Source organism: Eupeodes corollae, chromosome 1 (assembly GCF_945859685.1).
Source record: "Eupeodes corollae chromosome 1, idEupCoro1.1, whole genome shotgun sequence".
Classification (NCBI taxonomy): domain Eukaryota; kingdom Metazoa; phylum Arthropoda; class Insecta; order Diptera; family Syrphidae; genus Eupeodes; species Eupeodes corollae.
Window position 1 is genome coordinate 167,239,339 of NC_079147.1, and position 19,053 is coordinate 167,258,391.

Sequence of the window (19,053 nt, forward strand, 5' to 3'; positions counted from 1 at the left end):
AATGAAGCCTAAGATAATATGATCAGACAATGGAGGTGAATGTACAGCTGGTAAGGCTTTACGATTTTTTGCGAAGGAAGGCATACAGTACCAGCATACCTTATACTCCTCAGGAAAAGCCGAGCGTAAAAATAAGTCTCTGATTGAGATGGCTCGTTGTATGCTGTTAGAATCGAATTTGGGATATAAATTCTGGGGAGAAGCAATGATGACGGCAAGCGTCCTTCACAATAGATAACCTTCAAGCGTTATCCCAACAACTCCTTCCGAAAAATGTACTGGAAAGAAACCCAATATAGATAATCTTCATGTGTTCGAATCTAAAGCTTATGTTTATAAACCTCAAGATAAATGAAGAAAATTAGATGATAGAGCTAATCTAACAATTTTTGTAGGCTACGACTAACATTCAAAAGGGTATCGATTAGTTGACAAGAGCACAAAGAAAGTAACGATAAGCAGAGATGTAAAATTTTTTGATCCTATAATTAAGATTTTTATAAGGGAGATAATGAACAAAAAGAAGAAGTTAATATATCAATACCTATAAAAAATCGTGGCTTTGATGCCGAACCTGACGACCATAACAGCAATGTCGAGGAAAACCAAAGGGGCAAATAATAATATAAGAGGATCTTATAGAGAAGCCCAGAAACTATAAAGAATCTTTAGCTTGTAACTGCAGAAAACAGTGAAAAAAAGTCATGGAAGAAGAGTTTCAAGGACTTGATAAAAATAAAACTTGGGAATTGGTAGTTGCACCGAAGTATGCAAATATAGTCGGTTGTAGGTGGACTTATAAGGTAAAGCGTGATGTCAAGGGCGTGTCCAAGGATTCAAAACTAGACTTGTCGCTCAGGGGTACAGTCAAAAATACGGACTTGACTATGATGAAACTTTTGCCACAGTGGTAAGACAGACAACTTTTAGACTTCTTTTATCTTAAGCGGGTAAATACAAAATGAAAGTTAATCATATGGATGTAAAATCTGCTTTTATTAAACGGAGAACTGAATGATGAAATTTACATGAGACAACCGCCTGAAGCAGATTTATGCCGGTATAGTAGATCAACCGGAGGTCTAATATGTTACATATTAGTATATGTAGATGACATTATCGTGGAAAGTACAGATGAATCTCTCATCAAGGAAGTAGAAGAGTTGCTTACAAGTCATTTTGAAATCAGCAATTTAGGAGTAATTATTCATTACTTAGGTATAGAAGTCTCTAAAGATATTCGATGAAGATTCAGCTTAAGGAAAAATCAATACATTGAAGGACTTGTAAATGACTTTCGGCTTCAAGACGCAAAGAATTCAAATGTCCCATTAGAACCTGAATACGACAGGTCAACAACTGAAATTGAACCATTACCATTAATACAAAATATCAACAAATATAAGGAAGCCTACTATGTATAGCGATAAACACAAGGCCGGATACTGCAGCAAGCATATCGATATTGGCAACAAAAACGCCATCTCCAAGTCAAGTAGACTGAACCTAAACGCGTTCTAACAGTATAAATTGACACCATCGAATTTCAACTCCCATATTGTCTAGTGGTTAGGATACCCGGCTCTCACCCGGGAGGCCCGGGTTCGATTCCCGGTATGGGAAAAGCTTTTTTGTTTTACTGACGACTTGTCGAAAAAATCCCCATGTTTGTTTTCAGTGATGAAAATCACAATAATAGCTATAAATGGCGCCTTACTCTGGCTTCTGTACGTGTGCCAAAGAAGATTGGTCCCATATAATAATTTATAATCGAAAGTACATTCGGAGTTATAACACTCCATGGCAGCATTGCATTGTGGACGAACTGCCTATAGATCAGCTTTCTATATAGAGCTTGCAGAGGGGTTTCATTGCCAAAGAGCGTACAAAAAGTGGATGAGCAAAAACTGCTCAAGTGTTTTACGAATCATCAACATTCTTTATTGCCTTGGGAATATTTCAGTATTTTTTGTCAAACTTTTAAGACATTTTAAATTTAGTGCGTCGACCAGTATATATGGGCATGGCAGACATTCTTAGCTTGGTTAAACTTTTTAAAGTTTTAATCAGTTGGGTTGGCTTTATAACAACGGAAACTTAGCTCTTTAACCTCTTTACATGTCAAATTAAACCATGTCTTTACTTAAGGGCTGATGTTTTTAACCTTATTTTTATAAGTCTTTTTTTATAAAAAATTGTCAGAAGATGTGTCTTTTTTTATGACTTTTGGCTCAAAATAAATGCATAAAATTGGGACCTTTTGGCTAACAACTTTCAGCCATTCCTGTGTGCGAGTCGTATCGGTAACAAGAGTTGTATTCAATTTCGGAGATATAAAACGATTTCCACCATTCGAATAAGCATCTATGCAGACCCGTCGAGAGGGAAGGGGAAAGGATAGGTAAGCCCCCGGGCCCGAGATTTTCTAGGGGCCCGTAAAATTTAAAGAAATGAGGAGAGTGTTTTGTTATTATTACCTGTACCATACCTATTCCCACTTATTTTTAGGGGCCCGAAAATTCAAAATCATTCGTGCTTTCTCAATTGGGTCACTGTTTTCATGTTATCTACCAATCTATCAGTCACAAGCTTGCAGATCTGTTCCCCTGATTATTATTGGCGTACATTTTTATTAATAATTAATGGAAAATTGGGCAACTCTGAACTATTGAAAGAAATTTATAATAAATTGTTTCTCTTTTCTCATATACATTTCATATGTATTTTATTTTGAAAATTATTAAAACCTAAAACAAAACATAAATATTTATTTCGGTGTCTGTTTTTATAAAGTTTATTTTCTTCCATTTTCGTTTCTGCTGGGAACGAAATTTTCGATTCGGTTGCAGGAGACCGGAAAATCCCACGCAAACGTTTTTCAATTGTGGTTTCCGTAGGTAATATTAATTAATAAATATTTTTAATAAGTTGTTTACTGAAGATTTGAAGGATATCATATCACTTTAAAGTGTGAATATAGCGAAATGTTATACTGCCGCAATCACATTTTTTGGTGCTGTTCAAAATTGTTTAACTTGTTTAGCAGCAGTGCTCAACGTTGGGATATTTTTAAGAAAATGAGCCCGGATCCCTTCACAAACTTTTCGATACAAGATGGTCAGCTAGAATTGAGGCTGTGTAAACATTTGCAAATCATCGGAAAAACCGTAAAAAATCGTTAAAATCCTTAAGTTGAAGCATTCAAATGAAGAAGGGTACATTTTTGAATTTTTCTGGTTTTTTCACCAACGAAGAAGGTAAATGAAAACTTAAGTTTCTGTGTGATTTACCTACGATCTCTAGTTTCCAATAAAGCCATACAAAAAATGGTGTAAAGAATGTAAATGTATCACAAAATTGAAAAATATTAGTAGAAGAAGGAATTAAAATCACTTAACCCCTTTACGCACTGAAAAATCCAAATTGAAAACATTTTTTACTGAGAGAAATAAAAAAGAAAATGATTTTTGGCATGAAGGAGTTAAATGCACATTTACATTTATTAAGATTCGGTCTTGAAGTTGGCATCATTTTATAATATTAACCTTGGAAAGACGTTTTCAATTTATTTTGATTCACTTTATTGAGTTGAATCTTTATTATGGAAAGGGGGAAATTAATTTACAATATTTTTAAAGACAATGAAAAAAATAAAAAGAAAACTTCTGCACGAATCGCAGGTAAGTATCTAACAAAAATTCTAGATTTCTGCTCGAATAATGTTATTATAATCTTAATAGAAAGTGAATTTAAAAAAGGAGCTTTTGGCACAGGCTTCATGAGTGGGCATCTTCACGTAAGAAAACGATGTCATTGAATCATTCAGGGCTATAGATATTTATGAAGTTATTTAGGAATACATGTCATTACTTCTGAAGCAAAAATGTCTTACATGTTAACCTGGATAAAAGATATAGCAGACCGAGGAAGCACAGATGTAATGAGTGCACTCTTTACATTTTTTCAGCAATGTGAATTTGGGACTGATTCAAAACAAAAACTTTTTTTTTTAATCTGTCTACGAGTAGACCAAGTTCTCATTTTACTTGACTCTTTCGATGCCATCGACCATAAGTTTCCGGAAGTTGGTCACACATACTTGGATAGTGGTCGAGATTTTGGAATAATTGAGAAGGAGTTGAGGAAAAACGAAACCGTATATATCGCCAAACAATACAAGGAAATCATTAGAAGCGCTAGTAAGAAAAATACTATTGTTGTTAATAAAGAAAACCATTTACGTTCGCTAGCTGTTTTGCAGGATAAGCTTAGTGTCCGCAACCTAACAAAAAACATTTTGAACGACAAAATTAACTTAAAAATTTAAAATATTGTTATGTGTTTTGTTTTTCTTCCTTATTAGAAAGTTTCAGTTGTAAGCCCAAAAAAAGTTCTAATCAAGAAATTTTGAACTCTTGAACGAGTATATCTCAAAACTTCACTAATGTCACTTAACCCCTTCTTCATCTGAACGCTTCAGTTATATTATTTTACTGCTGAAGCTCAAAGAGACGTAAATGGAGTTTTAAAATATATGCACAAGTTTGAATGCGCACTGATGTCTTTGATTTTGTGCAAGGTTCTTAGCGCTATAAATGAAAGAAAGAAGTACCAAAGAAAAAACTAATTTTTTTAGTTTAGTGTTTTTCTCTCTGACATGACTGCTGGCGTTAAAATTCGAAATGAATGGGATCAAGTTTTATCTGAATGCAAAGCAGTTGCTACTGGATTAGGAGGTGTTCCAGAATCGTTTTCATCGAACTGAAAAGGGCAATTAAAGAGACATTTTGGAGAAAATCAAGGAGCCGGAGAGCAAATTGAAACAGACAAAGAAATACATTTCAAGAGAAACACATTTTACGTCATAGTGAATTCAATTATATCTCGAATTTCTCGTCGGTTCGTTACGATGAAAAATTTGAATGCTGAATTTTTATTTTTATGGCAGTTTTCAACAATGAGATTAAAAACTGCGCTACAAGGTTCATCCAGAACATCCACCATTGAGTTTGCTCAATGATATTTATTCCCAGGACTTGGAGACGATTTTCCCTAACATTTGTGTTCTCCGTGTGTTTTCCACCATAGCTGTAACCGTAGCTAGTGCCAAACGTTCATTTAGCGTCCTTGCCAAAACAAAGAATCATTCGTGCTCACCAAACGATCGGAAATTGAATTTCGATGCAATTATAAGTTTCAGAAAGCTAAGAAAGCTCGTTTGAAAAAGAAAAGAAAATATTTCATTTAATACAAGCTAACTGCAATGAAAACATTGTGTAATATTCATAATAATTATAATTATGGGGCATTATATTCATAATAATTATAATTATGGGAAGACACCTCGATCTCATATTCTCATCTGATTGCGATAACTGTGTTGTCTCCCCGAGCCCTCTCCTTCCCTCAACCTTGGATCGCTATCATCCACCCCTTAATCTCTCCTTCCCCATTAAATTTGAAGACAACTTTTTTGCAATGGAAAATTACTGTTATGATTTTCGTAGGGCTGATTTCTCCAAACTTAACAATCTTCTTAGCTCAGCCGATTTTGAATTAAGATCCCTCCACTTAACAGTTGAGTCCCTTACAAATTGGTCTTAACAGTTGAGTCCCTTACAAATTGGTACTTTTTTTTTCGTACTGTATTGAAGAATCAGTACCGTTCTCTCGTAGAAAAGATTTCACCTCTGATCCCCTTTGGTACAACAGAGAGCTCCGTAGCCTAAGAAATACCCGTAACAAGCTTTGGAAGATATTTTTACAGTTCAAATCTGATACTGATCACAACAACTATCTTCTCGCCTATAATTCTTTCTCTGAATTAAGGGGATCCCTTTATAACCAATACCTTAACCAAATGGAAAATAACCTTCTTTCTGATGGAAGGAAATTTTTCAAGTTTATAAATGTCAAACGAAAATTTGATGGGTTTCCACCTTCAATGAGATTCTCCAACATAATCTCCTATGATCCAACAACCATATCAAATCTATTTGCCAATTACTTTAGCAAATCGTACACACACTACTTTAGTTATTTAGATGGTTGCACTCAAACCTCCCTTTCATCGTTTACAATTACTGAAGAAATGGTACTTGCCAAAATCGTAAGCCTCAAAGAAAACTTTAGCCCTGGTCCTGATAGCGTCCCATCAGTTGTTCTAAAAAAATGTATGCATTCTCTGTCAAAGCCTCTAACTGCACTTTTTGAACTCTCTCTTTCCCAAGGTGTGTTTCCTCATATATGGAAAGATTCATTTATATTTCCCATTCATAAACAAGGCAATAAAACTGAAATTAACAATTATAGACCTATTGCTAAACTTTCATGCATTCCAAAACTTTTTGAAAGCTTAGTTTATGATTCCGTTTATTTCCATTGCAAGCCTTTATTCTCCCCCGCTCAACATGGTTTTCTAAAAGGTAGATCCACTACGACTAACTTAATTGAATTTATATCCAAAGTTTTGTCAGCCCTTGAGAATGGCAAATAAGGTGATGTTGTATACACTGATTAGAGCAAAGCCTTTGATAAAATATCCCATAACATAATTTATCTTAAACTAAGAGTTCTAGGCTTTCCATCTATATTTATAAACTGGATAAGCTAATATCTTGCGAATAGAACTTATAGAGTCCTTTTCCGTAACTCAGTCTCCAGTCCTATACATGCAACTTCTGGAGTCCCACAAGGTAGTCACCTTGCCCCCCTTCTCTTCGTCTTATCTGTTAACGATGTCTGTCTTGAATTAAAAAACTCAGATATCCTAATGTTTGCGGATGATAAGAACATTTTTAAGATTATCTCTACTCCATCTGAATGCTTACTTTTACAAAATGATCTTAATATCTTTTTTGTTTGGTGCATGCATAATTTCCTAGAGTTAAATGTAGGTAAATGTAAACAAATGACCTTTTCGCGCAAACAAATCCCATCTCATAGAGTATACTGCTTCCTTAATGACGCCGTCAACGTAGTCGATTCTATTAGAGATCTTGGTATTATGTGTGACAAACACCCATTTTGCCCAAATTATTAATAAAGCTAATAGATCTCTCGGTTTTATTAAGAGATGGTCAAAAGCATTTTCCAACCCCTATGTAACTAAAACGCTTTACATTTCCCTAGTACGTCCTCATCTTGAATATGCATGCCAAGTATGGTCTCCCTTTTATGAAAACCATTCCCTCAGCATTGAAAATGTTCAAAGACGTTTCGTTCGATTTGCCTTACGTGGCCTCCCCTGGGATGATACATCCAATTTGCCTCCTTATGCCGATCGACTAAAACTGATAGGTTTGCAGCCCTTATATATTAGACGCAAAAACGCTGATATATTATTTGCTCACCAATTATTAATGGGCAATATAGATTCCCCGGCACTCCTGAGTGATATTCATCTTAACACTAACCCTCGAAATCTGCGATCTGTTTCCCTTTTCTATATCAATCATCACCGCACTAATTATGGGCACTTTGAACCAATGTCCAGAATTCTTCGTCACTGCAACGCTGCTATGGTAGTTTTCGATTTCAAAATTTCCAAATCCTATCTGAAAGTTACCCTTTACTTTTTCCTTTTTGAGTCCGAATTCCCCGTCCCTTGTAATTTTAAGTCAAATAAAGTCAAAATTGTTAGTTCTTGTACATTAAAGAGCTTTAATGTGGCTCGATTTTTTCGTCCCGGGCCCGGAATTCCTATCGACGGCCCTGCATGTATGTAGTTGTATTCCAATAGGTACGTTTCTAATGGAAACAATTCGGGATCAGTCTAGAAATGGTTTATTTCCCAAGTTACCAAAAAAAAGCTTATCACATTATTTCATTCGATGTTGACGAATCTCAAAACCTCTACATGAAGGTACATACATAATTTCATTTGTTGCCTACATTAAATCATAATCATAAAGCTTAAAGGTTTTCTAAATTGCAGTTTTAGCCTCTTGGTTTCTGCATTAATGCATAATCACTTAAACATTGTCCACCACATAAAAAGTTCCGTTAATAAAGTTTTGAATTCTTGTATGATCTATTTTTATCAGCGTTCCATTATGAGGCTCAATGGTCTAGGGGTATGATTCTCGCTTTGGGTGCGAGAGGTCCCGGGTTCAAATCCCGGTTGAGCCCTCTCTTTTGGAAGTATTTCCTATTTTATTTAAAAAAAATTACTAAACAATTTTAATTTCTTTAAATAAAGACCTATTAATAATCTATTAAAAAAGACCTCAATCAATGTCAAGATATTTTAAATCACTTAATTATCTATCAATCAGACTTGGCAAAAAAAAACTCTTAATAAAGGATAAGTTTTGAAAGTTCTTTGCCAATATGGCATACACTTTGTTCTAGAACTTGAAGTCAAGTCTAGCCGTATAATTAGCGCAACCATTATCACCAAAGAACCGAACGGCTGTGGCACCAAACTAGATGCCTTTATATGCTCGTATAAAGGTCACTGCCTAGACAAACTCCCTTTCTCCTATGGTGAGCATGTTGCAAACTGTCAAAGTATATTAACGTCATTTCTTATGCTTTGTACACTTTCATTTATAAGAAAACGCATTCATCAATTGAATACGCGCGTTCCCATTCGTTCGAATTCAAATAATTGAAGATGGACACAATATTGACCACGAGCTATGCCAGCAGGACACAAATCAAAATGTTTTAATTAATTATTATCTTGTGACAACCGAAGCGTCTTTTTTTCTGCGGGAGAATAGACAACAGAGACCAGAGATGTGGGAAGAAGTAATTTAAAAGGAACAGATTCAATACACGACCGACCGAACGCGACGCGGCGTTTTCATTCCCATGATTCGTTCTTCCGCATGCCAGAACTTTGGCGCGCTTGCCCTCCTCTAAATTCTAGAACTTCTAATAACTCTTGGCTGTGGGGGCATTGGTACTCGTATATATTGTGAAACTTAAGACCCTATGCAAGAGCAGACGTAATAGACACCGCAGAACAACCCAGTCCATGTCTAATTCTAATTGAGTCGGTGGTGTTCTTCAAATTCTCCTATGTACGAGTATATCTGGAACGAAGTAAATCTTCCAGGGTAGCCTAATGCGAGGGCGTATATACGAGTATGTGTAACTGTGGGTGCTCCTCCCGTAGGCTTCTATATCTCGCGTCTAATTTGAGACCATTTAATCGGTATTGAATGCGACGCTAGATTAATTTATTAGGACGTCCGTGTGTATGCTAAATGAGAACATCATTTGGGGTGACTCGACTACGGCGCGGCGCGGCAGTGTCGGTGTCGGTGGCGATGGCGGTTGCAGGATTTTAAATGTAGTTCGAACGTGTTGTCGTGTAATTTGTACGCAAACGGGCGTGTGCCCTAATTTTTCAGTTCCAATCCTGATGAATACCAATGTGTTCCCTGATGAGAAAATCAAATGTTTTGTGTTTGCTCGTTAAAGTGCTTGTTCGTTTAATTGCTTAAGGCGATGGTTGTTGTTGTTGTGGGGATGATGCTGTTGAGTCGTTGCATCATCCACCCATCCTCAAGGGACTCCTTGCTCAAAATATGGTAAGGAAGTTAGTTGCACTCAGAATATAACATGGAATTCATTTGTCGTCCCGATGACATTTTGTGACATCTCGGGGACTTTATTTCGAACAAGTGTTGCAATTTGTGTAAGAGATAAAAGTGTACTTATAGCCAGTAATTGAGGGAAAGACAATTTATTATTTTGAGGTAGACATAATGTGGTGATTATTTTCTAAGTGGAGCATGAGTCTTCTTATTTCAAAATCTTATGATGACCGTGTTACTCTAACAGGGCGAATATTTTTTTTTAATGAATCTTACACCATGTAAAATGTTTAATATAATATAAAAACGGGTGTTTTCTTATTCAGACGTGTGGTTTTCTATTTGACAATACTTTTTTTGGAGTTGGCAATTTTGACAGCTGTCACAGAATCCTAATAACATTCGGAAAAGCCATTTAGACAAATTTGATATTGATTAATACACACATTTTTTTTTAATTAGCGAACACAAAAAGGGCTTTCTATACCTTTGATATGCCAAAAACACAGTTTGGGCATTAGGAAAAGAGGGGAGGTTTGAGTAGGAGGTCTTGATTTGTACATTGAGGTGTACATTGATTTTGAATTATTGAACATTGCAATGAAGGAAAAGATAGAGCGTGGCACTACATTCCGGATTCGCTTAGTGCGGCTGAACTCACGGGTCAATTAAAGGGCATTCCTAGAAGCGCGAGTATTAAATTACTTAACGAGTGGCATGCAACTTGCTATTTCACTAGAATGGACATAGTCCGTTTAAAAGTCGGTAAAGGAATGTTTGACAAGGAACCTTGTAACGATGTTTGACGTAATCGAGTTGATGATGTTAATGTCACCAATCATCTTAACAGCTCGCCTATACTGACCAATAGGCTTAAGTAAGTAACTGAAGCAAAGGCCCAGAGATGGGAGTAATAGGGTGTATTCATAAACGCAGAAAATATGCGCTAGTACAATCGCATTTCTTTTCTGATGCAATTGTGAACGAACTCCCAATGCAGAATGTCTGCAGTAAATAAAAAGGTCTGACTTAGTCCGATTTGTATGTAAACAGAGTTCATAAGCGTTAGAGAAAAATTGCTGCCAAACAAATTGTGTTTAACTTTTTTTTTCTTCTTTCCAACATTACGTTAAATTTCCATGCTTATTCGCTTTGAAAGTAAAAGTTTAATGCGGTTAGTTGCCCACACAGTACAGTACTTTCATCATCCCTTTAAAAGCAATAATTTAAATTTTTATCAAACATTTTACAAAATATTTGCCATTATTAACATTCTTTACGAGTCAGTGCCGCTTCGTCTTTCTTGTTGTTGTAAAAATTATTTTAATAATTCCCGCTCTTTCTGCAGCCAAACAAATGCAGCTAAACAATCTGCACGAACGCTGACGACAGTCTGACGTTTATGAACGGTAGGCACTGCAGTTCGACTAGGTTGGTTCGATCTAAAATCTGACTTTATGAATGCAGATAACGCAGTTCTTAGTAAGGCTGACGTTTATGAATACACCCATATTCAAGCCAGATCAGACGTAGAGAAAGATTTCTTGCATGCATCGTTCAAAACCTTGCTCCATTTTGTGCGACATCGAGTATGTGTTCACTCCACAAGATGATTCTGAGGATATCGAGATTTTCAGTTTTGTCGATGCAAGTGCCACTCATAGATAATGGAAAGGAGGATAAATCTGTTTTTAACGACACAAGACCACATTGTGTTTTCGAAGCATTAAATTCCACACGGTTTCTTATTCCCCATTGTACAATACTTTTTAGGTCTGAATTCAATGATCTTATCATATCTTGCCGTTAAGTTTCACATCCTGAGAAAGGAATGTGTAAAGCTAAGAGTGGCTACTGTCAGCGAAACAATTAACTTTAAAGTTGCAGACATCATTAATAAAAATAAGAAAGAGCGTTGGAGAGCCCTGAGGCACACCAGCATTTATTTTGTGATTATGACTGCTGAACGATCCAAAAGTGTTTCATTATCCATAATGAAGGAGTTAATCATAAAAACGGAAAGCACGCATTTTTGTCAAGAGAGCTTGATGTCAAACTATCAAATGCCTTTGAATGCACTAATCTTACTTTCTCCAAAACGATGTACTTAAAGATTTGTCTCACTGTACGGTGAGATAAACCATAAGATCACCAGTTGGCCTATTATAACCTTATAATTAATCAGCGTTTCCATGACCTGAGAAAAACGGGATATTAGTGCTATCGCTCGATAATTTGGAGGAGAAGAAAGATTCGTCTTATGAATATTTAGATCTATTAAAAGGGTTAGGTACCCTAGTCCCAAAGCAAAAATCAACAAAAAAAAACATAATTCCCAAATCTAAAATCTCTGAAACCAAAATCCCCAAAACCAAAATCCCCAAAATCAAAATCCTTGGTGCCAAACATATTTAGATGTACTCGAAATATGGTGAATCTATGTTTTAGAACTTTGGTTTTGGGAATAATTCGAAACAAAGTTAAGTTGTGTTTATATTTGTATTCAACAAAAAAATAAGAAATTTACTATCTACATATGTTTTTCAAAAATAAGTAATACATTTTGAATTCATGGTATTAAATCATGGATGGTTGGGTATATGAAAGTACTTTTTGCATTTGAGCACTAAAATCAAAGAAATTCCCAATAAAAAAAACCTACTTTGGCAAACCTGAACAAAAAACAGGGAAGAAATATTTAAACCAACCATTTTTGCGTGTGATGGATGTGAAAAAGTGAACTTTGGAAATTAATTTAAAATAGAAATAAATGTTTACTCGCTCTAAAATTGCTTTAATTATTATTCCATGCCGAGCTTCAACTACATTTTGTGTGCGATGAAAATTATTTTTCAGACAATCGGCAACTGCCTTTAACTCGGGTTCATGTTTTCTTTTTAACGCATCCAGAGAATTGATTTTGAACCAGAAGTACATGTTTTAAAAGTCCTAATATTCTGAGCTCCAAAAAGTAAACTCAAATGATGAAAACAAACATTCATTGACGGAGTTTGAAAAATTAAATATGGGAATTTCGTTTGTGGATTATCGGCATGGGGATTTAGATCCTTGGGATTTTATTTTTGGAGAATTTGTACTTGTGGATAATGATTTTGTATATTTTAAAAAGTGTGCTGATTTTGTTTTTGGAGATTTTGACCTTGGGCATATTAAAAATCTCGTTACAATCCGAGTAATACAAATTGTTGGTCCTATTGAATCATTCACGCTGAATGAACTGAACTGGGGGAGTCATAACACTATAAGTTAAGGTGCAATTTTCTTGCGAAGTACAAACATGTAAGAGCAAAGAGCTCAAAAGAGCTAACTAAAGAAATGTCATTGACAACAAGCGATGCGACCAAAAAAGAGGACCAACAATTCTTTCTAACTTTACGATGTTGCAGTATTTTTTGCCCCAGGAAATTAAAGGAGTTAGTACAATGACCGTATTATGTTAAAGTTATTAGGCAGCATTATTTACTTTATATATATTTATAAAATATACATAACTAAGTAACATGCATTTAAATTTGACGTTGATCCATGGTCGAGTGCAGTACTGCTGCTCGCAATATTACAGCATACAGCATTAATAACTCCTACCAACTTTAATTTGCCGACAATTAAGTTGCTTTGTGGGAGCTCAACCCCATAAACAAGCCGTAGATGTCATCTGAGCGTCAGAAGTGACAGTTCAATATTTTGTGAAATTAAAAATCAACATTCTGTTACAGTAGATATCTAGCATCTGAAAGCTATAATATTTAAATCGACTTAAACTTCACACAACAGCATAACAAACTGTCAAACTAATCAAATCGTGTGTACAAAATAAATTAGCACTTAAAATGATGCACTATAAATTTGGCAAAATTAGTTCAACGAAAAGGTGTTTACTTTTGAAAATGTGCTGGCAAAGATTCAATATTTAACTTTTTAAAGGATGCTATCAATGCAAAAGAAAAAAATAAACAATTTTATTAGTTTTTATTGATACGATAGAGACGCCTCGATGCCTTTGATAATTAAAAGCGAAGAGACCTATTTGATTGACTGAGGTGTTGAAAAGAGTTCAACGACGCGACGCTAAGTTTAGAAAATATTTCTGTACACAAAAACGCCCGGCAATGGGTGCACCTAACGTTATTTAAAAGTTTTAGCTTTTGTTGTTTAAAAAAAGTTTACGTCACCTGCTTAGTGGCTTAATTTTTCTATAATGCTTTATTTAGATGCTCAAGAACTAAAAATGGCATGTCTTTGACATGTGATCAACTAAAGTGCATTAAAGAAATGACGAGTCAGGTCATACAAAGGCCCTTGAATAAGAAACCCAATTGCAGGTCATAATGCAGCCAATTCACTTGCTGATTTTGATTGTGAGTCAGGAAATGTAAAATAGTTTTGACGAAACGATTAATTTGAAATTTGGTGAACTATAATCCTTCAATTCAACTTAGAATCTAATTCATTTTGCAGAAAAACATAAACTTATAAAGCTCTTAATTTTGGGGAATATTTCTTTAATTAAATGTTATGATTTCTTTGAGTAAAAGAAAAGTTTGTTTCTTTGAATAACAAAGACAACATTTAAGTATTATTCTCTTCAAATTAATGTGTTTTTTCTTCAGTTTAAGGTTAGTTTTCTTTTCAACTGAAAATATTTTAAAACAAATCTATTTTCTGAAACATTTTTCTTTTTTGACAGGAGGAAATCTTCAAAAGACACTTGTCAGTATTCGACACCAAGTAGTGTGGGACTCTTAACCACTTAAACCACCTCTTCATCAGGACCAATCATGAAGGATCGACTTCCGATTTTTCTTTCTTAATTTTGTACAATCACTTTGGGGGAAGTTTAAACTTTTAATACTTTTCCATATTTTTTTTAGACCATAAGCTCATGAGGCTTGGTTCTTCTTAATTTCCGAACATGGTTTCTTATATTCAAGACGGACTCCATTTCAGAATTAGTATGACTTTGCAGTCTCTGGTTGTGCGATGCAGAGTATTTATTTTTAACAACTTCTGTAACCATTTCTATTTGTATAAAGTCACGATGTAGATCGGTATTTCTTATGTACCAAGGTGCATTAGCTATTCCACGAAGGACTTTGTTTTGGAATTTTTAGATGATTTCGGTATTTGTTTTCTTTGTACAACCCCATAATAATTGGATTCCATAGGTCTAAACAGGCTTTAGTACTTGATTATACAGCATTATTTTGTTTTGTATTTATAAATCAGAGTTGTAACCAAGCAACCAGTACATTTTTCTTTATTTCAAGTTTAGTTCTTCTCTTTTCTTTTTGATGTGCTCTTTTCACTTAAGCTTTGCATCCAAAGTTATTCCAAGGTATTTGGCCGTATTGGCGTAAGGTACAGCTTAATTATTAATGATTATTGGAATATTTTTTATCTTCTTATTTGTAAAGTTTATATTTGAAGATTTTGTTTTATTGAGTTTGATACGCCATTTTTCGGTCCAAGTTCTCACTGTGTCGACGGCATTTTGTAGTTTCACTGCTCCATGTGCCTCTACACATTTGTCGGGTACCAAAATTGCTGTATCATCTGCGAAAGTAGCCATTATGGTGTGATTACCAACTGGAATATCCCTTGGGCATAGTAAATACAGGGTATTAACTAGGGCACTTCCTTGTGGTACACCTTCTTCTATTTTCTTCAATTCCGAGTATTTTTAATCGTACCTTACTCTAAACAATCGGTCTGAGATGTACGATTTTAATATTTCACAGTACTGCCTGGGAAGATCCCTTTGCAGTTTGTACTCAAGTCCCTCATGCCAAACCTTGTCAATGGCTCGAGTCACATCTAAGAACATAGCTGAACATACTTGTTTTTCTTCTAATGCTTTTTCTATTAAATCCGATATTCTATGAACTTGGTCTATCGTGGAATGTTTATTTCTAAAGCCAAACTGATTGTTTGGGATTAACCTTCTTTCTTCGATGATTTTGCTAAGTCTCTTTAGAAGCAGTTTTTGAAAAACTTTTGCCATAATTGGTATAAGCGATATTGGTCTGTAAGCCGTCACTTCTCTAGGTGGTTTACCTTGCTTTGGTATGACAATTACTTCAGCAATTTTCCAATGGTGCGGGACATACCGGTGCTTAAGGCATGCAAATCTAGTATTTTGCCATTTTCTTCGAGCTCTTCTTTTCTCTATTATCATCTCTCTTATCTCTAAAGGATATTTTATTTCATATTGTCTTCTATTAGAAAATTTTGGAGTACTTTCTTCAGCGGCCTGTTGCACATCAGCAATAAATTTTTGCATCCATGGGAGATCTTAAATTTATAAAACTTAAAAGCCTTTCTCTAAAATCATTCCAGTTTGTTTTCTTATTTACAAGCTTTGGATTACTTTTTTCTAGTACTTCCGATTCTCTTAGTGATAGAATCACTGGAGTATGATCTGATGACAGGTCATAATTACCTTCGACACTATAATGTGATTTCGGTTGATTCCCTTAGCTACGAAAAAGTCAATAACGTCTGGTATTTTGTTAGTATCGGAAGGCCAGTAAGTTGGCGACCTGGAGGAATAGAATTCGCAATTGTATTTACGGCCTGCTTGGAAAAGTCTTTTGCCTTTTGTTGATATAAGTTTTGAACCCCAATGGGTGTGTTTCGCATTGAAGTCTCCGCCAACAAGAAAGTTATGCCCAAGAAGATTAAATAGATCTGTATAGTCATCTTCTGTCGGGGAGCGTCTTGGTGGGCAGTATATAGCTGCTATCTTAAACTCTTTCTTTTTCATACCAATACTAATAGTTGTTACTTGCATAAGCTTTCTTTTATAAGAATCGCCGAACCACCTCTTGCCTTGTCAGCTGGATGTGGAGCGTGGTAACATGAATAGTTTTCTATTATATTATCTGGACTTTGCCCATTGGAGAAATGAGTTTCGGACACCAGGCAAATAGCGATATGTTCTAGATCTAAAAAGATTTTTAATTGGAATGAATGTTGTATAAGACCGTTTGCCTTCCATGTAGCGATTTTAAGTGTTCTGTTCATCATTGTTTTTTAAGAGCGACTTTTTCACTTAGCACAAATCCTGTTTATCAATTCTTTTAATAATAAGTTGAAGCATTTCTTTTATGGAAGTCTCTTCATTTTTAACAATCTGAGAATAGGCTTTCTTTTCATCGCTTTTACTTTTTAGAAAACATGATTACATATTTCTGCATTCCTTTCTTTAAATACATATATCTACTTATGTTTATTTCTTAGTTCAACATTCAAATATTTCATCTTTGATCTCTTCAAATAGCTTTCCGGAAAATTGTGTACATTTAAGATGAAACCATCTAATGCATGTGTCAGGAAAGATATAAGAAAGTGGATGGAGGTTTTTCACGAACTGGTTTGGTCATTCTTCTCCCTCTGACATTGACTTTTTAACTTACATATCATTTATTTTCAACTCTGTACGCTCTGGCGTTTTATTCTAGTTTCACAAAATTCGAGTGATAAAGATTTTTGTCCAATATCCAATAAGTCCAATAGATTTTGCTGGATTTCTCAAAAGCCTTCGAAACAATTAAGCAACCATTAAATTCTCATTCGCAAGCTAATACAAAAATTTAACTTCTTAATTTTTGCAGCAAATCTGATACGATCATATTTAAGTGAACGGATGCAGGAGTTTCTATTGCTAATTATCTCTCGTCTTTTTTCCCAGTTTTGAAAGAGGGCAGAGGTGTTCCTCAAGGATCGATTTTGGGCCCAATTCTGTTCTCACTGTTCAGTATTGAATTGCCATCCATGCTTTACTACACACTTATACACATATGTACGCTGATAATGTCTTATTATATTTGAGTCAATAATATTATTCATAGATTTTCGAAATAGACTGTTTTTGAATCCTACAAAGACTAAATGTTTAGTTATTCCTAAAAAGCTAGTTGATTTTACTTATTTAATTCGCTTATTTCTCGGAGTGACCTGATGAAGATCATATAATATCAATTATTGGTAAAGTTTACGGAACTCAGGAATCCCAATACCTTAGTCCTATAAGAACTCGAATCATGTTGCCCAAACAATGATTTTTACTTTTCTTGTGTTTGGTTGTGAAATGTATTGTAACTGCGATTCGAAGAACAAAATAATACTTCCAGGCGCCTTAAATAGCACTATAAGATATATTTATAGTCTTAAATATGAGCACATTTCTGGCTACGCTTCATGCCTATATAACATGCAGTTTTTACTTTTTATACAATATCGAACACTTATTTTTTCTTCAGAATCAAAAAGATACATCAACCACAGTACCATTAATAAAATTAGTAAAATCAATGAACTAATTAAAAATATTATTTACACTCTTTGTCAATTATCAGTAAGCTTTAGCTACTCAGCTTTCTTTATCTATATTCTTATTTTGAATTAATGTTTTATAGTTTAAATATTAAACTTATTTATGTTTGTATGTGAATTATTATGTTAGCTTTTATACCTTAAAGGCTATCACAATAAATAAGATATTGTATATAGCATACCTATCGAAAACATGAACTAAACTAAATGGTTGCTACTAAATGCAGCTAATGTTTACGGGGTTCGCTGAGCTTAAACTATTGAAAAAGTCAAAATGTTAATTTTAAAACATTGAATCACATTGATATGAATATTATAGGTACCAGTTTATTTTTCGTCGGAAATGTTTGTCCAAAGTTCACTAATATTAATTGATGATAATAAAGAACTATTAAAAAAGAATATTAGTTAACTACTAAAAATACCTATAAAGTTAAATTAATAATTCAATCTATCGTGTCTTACCAATGATTGAGTTTAAAACATCTTCGGCCTGCAGCATTAACTCTTCTATTGTTGGTTCGAGTATATTAGTATTGTTTTCATGATTCATTATTAATGGAGATGATAACGTTATATCAGTTACCTCTGAACCTATGAGTTTGCCTCTTTCGCCAATCACATAAGTTCAGATAAAGTATTTGTTTAGCCCAGGTAGAATCAAGTGTTCCACTTTTCGATGATATCCATCAAAACCAGAAAGTCAATATTTTGTTATCAAATTTCATCATTCATTCACTTCATTGCCTCAGTTTCCTGGAAGCCCTTGACACAGGTGACCCGTGTTTTTATAGTTGGTTTTCAATCCCCTAAATAAATCCACCTAGTGTAAAATGAGCGGTGTTTTGTAGAACCGAGTAGAGAATTATTCCAATATTTCTACAAAAGCCGCTTAGTTTCGTGGTCAGATGCGACTTGTTGCCATCGACAAGGAACAATATTGGTCATTTTATATTTTTTTCTGCAAGCCATCGATTAAAACTACACATACTCGAAAAATGTGAAAGAATCCAATTTTTCTGGGTTTTTCTTCAACTTTACCATGAAATCGGTTCTGCAGTGTTACTCGAAAGATCCTGAATTCACGTGGTTTTCAAAATAATTTTATATAAAAGAACAAACGTTTGTTACAAAATTAAGGAAGTAAGGT

The 19,053-nt window shown here is 34.6% G+C and overlaps 2 non-coding genes across 2 annotated transcripts; both read left to right on the forward strand.

The window, feature by feature from the left end:
• Positions 1-1,551: 1,551 nt before the first annotated feature.
• Trnae-cuc (transfer RNA glutamic acid (anticodon CUC)) lies at positions 1,552-1,623 on the forward strand. The gene has a single exon. It is a non-coding gene; the product is annotated as a tRNA-Glu (tRNA).
• A 6,435-nt stretch (positions 1,624-8,058) lies between these two features.
• Positions 8,059-8,130, forward strand: Trnap-ugg (transfer RNA proline (anticodon UGG)). The gene has a single exon. It is a non-coding gene; the product is annotated as a tRNA-Pro (tRNA).
• Positions 8,131-19,053: the final 10,923 nt, after the last annotated feature.